The following is a 6,696-nucleotide window of genomic DNA, read 5'->3' on the forward strand; positions in this document are numbered from 1 at the left end:
AGTGTCCATGGACTGATGAATGGATAAAGAATGAAATCTTGCCATTTGCAATGACATGAATGGAGCTAGAGAGTATAATGCTAGGCTAAATAAGTCAGTCAGGGAAAGACAAATGCCATAATATTTTACTCATATGTAAAGAAACTTATGTTAAGAAATAAAACAAACAAAGAAAAAAATAGAGAGAGACCAATAAACAGACTCTTTAGCTATAGAGAACAATCTGACGGGTACCTGTAGGGAGGTGGCGGCGGGATGGGTGAACTAGGTGATGGGGATTAAGGAGTGGACTTGTCACGATGAGCAATGGGTGATGTATGGAAGTGTTGAATCACTATATTGTACACCTGAAATTAATATAACACTGTTCACTAACTAGAATTAAAATAAAAACTAAAAAAAAAGAAGCCATCAAACTGGTTGATGTATCCAAAAAAGATGGCTTTCTGTAGCTCAGAGCAGGGCAGATGATGTTAGAATGGATGTTGAGGCGCGGCGAGCAGAGAGTATCAAACAGAGATGATCATTGTGCTTGCTGTATTGGGTTTAATCCACTATCTTCAAAATTCCTAAGGAAATATAATACTAAATAATTTTACGATTTGTTTTCTCCTATCTATGGAATGCATAGGAAGAGTGACCAAATGACTTGTCAGACCTTGCTTTTGGTACTTCAGTCTTGCCATTAACATTTAATTAAAGATTAATCAAGGATTAGTAGTTTAGTTAAAGATTCATAGTTTGCATAGAGAAAGGTGGTAATTTTCAAGTTCAGAAAAGCAAGAGGTAACTCTGTCAGTTTTTATCCAGTAGACTGTAGGAGCACAAAAGTTTCCAGTCAGTGGCACTCCAGTGAATTCTGTCGTGAATCTGAACCACTTGGTTCAGATAGATCAGCCCTTGACAGACCTGTCTCCATTTATTGTTGAGGCCCATAAGTGCCCCAGATAAAGGTCTCTGACTATAACTCCACATCCCAAGACTCTCTCTGGACTTCACCTCCTTTCTGCTCGAACCTTAACTTCCCCCTTTGCTTCAGCCATGATTTTCCTTTGGACTCTTGGGATCTTGAATAACTCACATCCTTATCTCTCTACTTGCTTTATACAATAGACTCTGGGTCAGCTCTGCTACATTCCAGTGCTCATTCCTGATTCTCAGAGCTTACGTTCTGGAAATGATGCCGTGTTCAGAGCCCCACAGCCCACCTGCCTGGCATGAGCATTTAGAAGACATAGAAGAGAGTAAGTCCACTACTTCATGGATAAAAGACCATTTAAGGCTCTTCAACTCTTGTTATTCTTTTTACAAACTTTTAAAATGTTTATTTATCTTTGAGAGAGAGAGAGAGAGAGACAGAGTGCAAATGGGGAAGGGACAGAGAGAGGAGACGCAGAATCCGAAGCAGGCTCCAGGCTCTGAGCTGTCAGCACAGAGCCCGACGTGGGGCTCAAACTCAGGAACTATGAGATCATGACCTGAGCTGAAGTTGGACGCTTAACTGACTGAGTCACCCAGGCACCCCAACTTTTGTTATTCTACGTCTATGATCTCCAAGAAAATTCCAGATGAGTTTTATAAGTCCCTTGTGCTTGGGAAAGCTGACATAAGGATTTTGATCACAAACAACTAACTGGCCCACTCATATATATTTCCATCTGTTTGGATGTAGTTAATTTATTCAGTTTCTAGGGACTGATTAATTCTGAGAAAAATGATAAAGCTACATTTCTGAATGTATACCACTGATCAGAGTTTGCTCTTTAGATTCCAGTGCTTTCTGAGAATTAGCCTGCCAACCGTCTTACCTCTCCCATCAAGATTTCTGCATGTATGGGGGCTTCTCTTAGTTTGTAACCTGCCGTCCTCCAGTCCGCCTTCTTCCACCTTGTTGACTTTGATGCTGTGTTCTTTGCAGCTTAGAAGATAGGGATGTTTAGGTAGCGTAAATGACTATGATGTCATGATCGAAGAGGATGCTCTACAGGTTGGTACGGCAGGATAAATCATATTGCATCACTTACGATACAGTATTGGAATTCTGCCATCATAATTAGACATCAACTGACACTTGGGAGGAAGAAAACATAAGGCATGATTATAGAGGGATTGGTTTTCTGTGAGGAAGTGATGAAGTCTCAGGTAGGTCGAAAACAGTGCTCTGCTGGTGCTACCAGATGCACCTTTCAGGTGCCAGTTGGGACCAAAGAATGAGACTCCTAGTTTTCGATATGTTTTTCTGTCAATTAAATTTGCTCATACCAACCAAACACGGACTAAAGTACGCTTTCCTTTTTTTTTTTTTTTTTAATTAAAAAATTTTTTTTTCAACGTTTTTTATTTATTTTTGGGACAGAGAGAGACAGAGCATGAACGGGGGAGGGGCAGAGAGAGAGGGAGACACAGAATCCGAAACAGGCTCCAGGCTCCGAGCCATCAGCCCAGAGCCCGACGCGGGGCTCGAACTCACGGACCGCGAGATCGTGACCTGAGCTGAAGTCGGACGCTTAACCGACTGCGCCACCCAGGCGCCCCTCCTTTTTTTTTTTTGAAAGCTTCTGTGCCTATTGGCCTCTCAGGTTTTCCCATGGTCTTCAGAGTCTCTCCCGATCATTTTTTAAAATCTTGTATCTTCAGTTCTGTGAATTTTAGTATCTGAATCTGGCCTTGCTCTGACTCTGCTTTTCTCACATCTTACCAAAGCTCTTCTGGTTTTTGTCCTGTTTGCCATCTGATAGTGATTTATTATTTAGACTTTGATACTAATAATTCATGGATAACTAGTTCTAAGGCAACGGTGGGAACAGTTTCTACAAACGGACTTACAATGACAAATCTAACTTCTAGTCCAGTATTCTAGCATCAAGCATGCAATTGGGGTCTACGAATACTAGTTGAATGAATAAATAAATAAATGAATCAAAGGTAGTCTTTATGCTTCCATAAAATGCACAAAAACCACACATTTTTAGCAACAATCATATATTTTTATAACATAATTACCAGCCATTGTACCTTGAAAAGAGAGAACAAATGTGCATGCGTGGATATTTTTGGTATGTTTGAAAACAAAGCATAGCACATACAAAGCAGAACAATAGGTAACACAGCCATCTGCAAGACAGTGCAAAAAAAAAAGGTGTTATCAGATTTAATGTACAAATGGTAAACATTCAGTAAAACATTTTCGTAAATCTCAGACACTCATAAATAAGAAGCATAATCTACATTCAAATTGTGTAAATAATGCTGCACTTCACATTTAAGATTTTGAGGTCAGTTTATAACTCTACGCTAAGGAATGGGTACCTGCCATCTTCAAGATTCAGGTTTTTTTATAAAGTTTTTTTTTGAGAGAGAGAGTGGGGGAGGGACAGAGAGGTAGAGAGAAGGAGAGAATCCTAAGCAGGCTCCATGCTGTCAGTGCAGAGCCCAATGCGAGGCTCAAACCCACGAGTCCTGAGATCATGACCTGAGACGAAACCAAGTCAGGTGCTTAACCAACTGAGCCATCTAGGCGCCCCCAAGATTCACATTTTTTATGGCATAAATTCCAAGAAGAGAAACAAGTACAGTTTTAATTTTTGGCCCTGTTTTTCTTTTATTTTTTTTTCAACGTTTTTTTTTTTTTTTTTTTTTTTTAATTTATTTTTGGGACAGAGAGAGACAGATCATGAACGGGGGAGGGGCAGAGAGAGAGGGAGGCACAGAATCGGAAACAGGCTCCAGGCTCCGAGCCATCAGCCCAGAGCCTGACGCGGGGCTCGAACTCACGGACCGCGAGATCGTGACCTGGCTGAAGTTGGACGCTTAACCGACTGCGCCACCCAGGCGCCCCTTGGCCCTGTTTTTCTTTTAGTTCTAGAATAATTTATCCCATGGGGATAAAAAGGAGTTAAGACTTCCCTTCTTCCATGTTTTCCTGCAATTAGGCTATCGCAAATGTGTGTCTGAGTGGCTATCATCCTTTTTGTGCCCATGAAGATATCACAGCATTTCTCCCTGCTGAGCAAGGACCAATCAACACAGATTTCCAGGTAGCTTTTTGGTTGATCTTACCTGGTGTCCCCAAACTTAGGTCATTCCTTACATGAGGAAAAAAATCATTTGCCAAGTACCAGTCTCCATCTCATGGCATATTTATGATAAAGGGGACTTTTATCTCCCAGAGGGCCATTTTAACAATATTTCCCAGTTTACAGGACTTCCATTGGGGCCGATGAAGAGTTTCCTTTGTTTGGGGGTGCCTTAGTCACTGATAATGTCTCAAGTCTGAAGTCGTTCTTGGCTCCTTTGAGGCCTGGAGTGGAAATAGCTACATATGGTAGGAAAGCAACATATGGAGCATCCAGCTGCCTTGACAGAGTTTTACCTGGGCCCACACATGTGCCCACTTTCCTTCCTCTTTCTCCAAAATGTATTCCTATCCTCTAACTTGCCAGTGATTCTCTAGGATGCAAGCTTCCCAAGGGCTATGGCCACGTCCGTCCTGTTCACCACTAAATGCTCAATTCCTAGAAGTGTCTGGAATAGAGTATGTGCTCAATGATGACAATGGAAGGAAAGAAGGAAGGAAGGAAGGAGGGAAGGAGGGAAAGAATGAGGGAAGGAAGGAGGGAAGGAAGGAGGGAAGGAAGGAGGGAAGGAGGGAAGGAGGGAAGGAGGGAAAGAATGAGGGAAGGAAGGAGGGAAGGAAGGAGGGAAGGAAGGAGGGAAGGAAGGAAGGAAGGAAGGAAGGAAGGAAGGAAGGAAGGAAGGAAGGAAGGGAGGGAGGAAAGAAGGAGACAGCTTGGATGATTATCCACTCTTGGTGCCCTACTTATCTGGTTTGTACATCCTAGCTTTGTGTGCCATCATTGCTTGGTGAATATGATTCCACATCCCCTTTCCCTGCCCCTGAATTGTTTCTGCTGATGTCTGTTTGACTCCTTTTGGTACTTGATTCCTGTTTCAGTGGCCATATGTATTCTCTTAGCATTCTAGGGACTATGTTTTGTTTTTTCTGCCGTCAAGAAAATTTATTAATTAGATGATTTCTACCTATAGTAACAAAAATCCTGACTCAGCTGCTTTAAACAAAAGGAATTATTTCACATAGCATGAATTCCAAAGACAAAGCAACTCCAGATAGAATATAATTAGGACTCTGACTCTGCTTCTTGGGAGTTCTTGTGGCTCTGCCCTCTTTGTGTTGACTCTTCCTTCCGATATTTCCTCTCATTGTTGTAAGATGACTACACCAGTTCCAGCATCTCACCTAGACATGAAAAAATTCAGGGGCTGAAAATAAGCTGGCTTTTCCTTTGTCTCTAAAGTCCTCTAGCTGACTCTCTATCATATCTTATTGGTCATATCTGAGCTAACTGCTCACGCTAGAACAAGAATGCCGTAATTGATCTAGACTAGTTAGGATCCCTTCCTTGGGGTGATATGAGCCAGTCCATGATGCCAGGGACGGGGGAGGGAACTTCAGGAAAACTGAAGTCATGTTAACAAGGAAGAAGGCAATAGCTATTGAGAAGATAATGGTCTTAGTTTGGGTTACCCTAGAAGCGGATCCTAAAACAATGTGTAAGTTGTGTGTTTAGGAGACGAAACTAGGAAACATAAGGAAAGTAGGAAAGTGAGAGAAGGAAGGAAGCTAGCTAATAGAGGGTACACTATAAATCAAGTTATGAGAATGGGCAACTGAAGATTAATTCAGCAGGGGAATCCTGGGAGTCAGTGTAGGCACTTCTCAGAGTTATCCCAACCAAGTTGTCCCATTTGTCTGACAACTGCCATCTGCCATTGGCTTAGGGTTCCTCCCAGTTGTATTAACCCCCGCAGCACTTCCAGCCTGCTACCCAACTCTCCTCTGGCACAGAGTCACAGGTGCTTTTGGTAAGACAAATCCTACAGGATATGGGCGGAGCACTGACAGCATCTGCTACAGCAAACAGCAGGCTTTGCTACCAACGTGAACTATTTGAATTTGTGAGTCCACCTTCAGACTTTTAGAACAACAATGCCATCCCCAGACTAATTTAAAAGAAATGTAATCTTCATCATACCATGTGCCTTATAAACACAGTTGTTCCAACCGAGCAGAAGAGATTTTCACAATGAATTCCATGTTCTTGATTACCCTTGAGACTCAAATGTCAACTTGGAAACCAGCAGTGGCAGGGGTAGGCCTGTGGGGAAGTCTGCTTCAGATTTTTTTTTCTATGTTAAGTTACTTTTTATAATGCCGTATATTTTTTTAACAAGGCATAATATTTTCAGAAGAAATATCTTTTTAAATAGGAATGAATTATGTAGCTCTAAGATCTTTTAAAAAGTCACTTAAAAAAACAACCCACCTTCTTTTAGAGCAGCTTAATGTTTGCAAAAACATTTAGGGGAATATACAGAGATTTCCCAGATACACCAGACCCATGTATGCATAGACTCTCCTGGGATCAGAATCCCTCTCAGAGTGGTAAATTTGTTACAATTGATGACCCACACTGATATGTCATAACTACCCAAGTTCCATAATATACATTATGGTCCACATTATGGTTCATTATTTCTGTTGTACATTCTATGGGTTTGGACAAATATATAATAACATGTATCCATTATTATAGTAACAGAGTACTTTCACTTGCCAAAAAAAAAATCCTCTATTCATCTCCTACCCCCAACTCAGCCCTTGGCAATTTGATATTT

The 6,696-nt window shown here is 41.4% G+C and overlaps 1 long non-coding RNA gene across 1 annotated transcript; it reads right to left on the reverse strand.

Annotated features, from left to right (window-relative positions):
* Window positions 1-5,067: 5,067 nt before the first annotated feature.
* On the reverse strand, window positions 5,068-6,441 carry LOC131511345 (uncharacterized). The gene is made up of 3 exons (XR_009261475.1): window positions 6,345-6,441; window positions 6,054-6,176; window positions 5,068-5,257 (listed from the first exon to the last, which is right to left on the reverse strand). It is a non-coding gene; the product is annotated as an uncharacterized LOC131511345 (long non-coding RNA).
* Window positions 6,442-6,696: the final 255 nt, after the last annotated feature.

Source organism: Neofelis nebulosa, chromosome 5 (genome assembly GCF_028018385.1).
Source record: "Neofelis nebulosa isolate mNeoNeb1 chromosome 5, mNeoNeb1.pri, whole genome shotgun sequence".
In the NCBI taxonomy this organism is placed as follows: domain Eukaryota; kingdom Metazoa; phylum Chordata; class Mammalia; order Carnivora; family Felidae; genus Neofelis; species Neofelis nebulosa.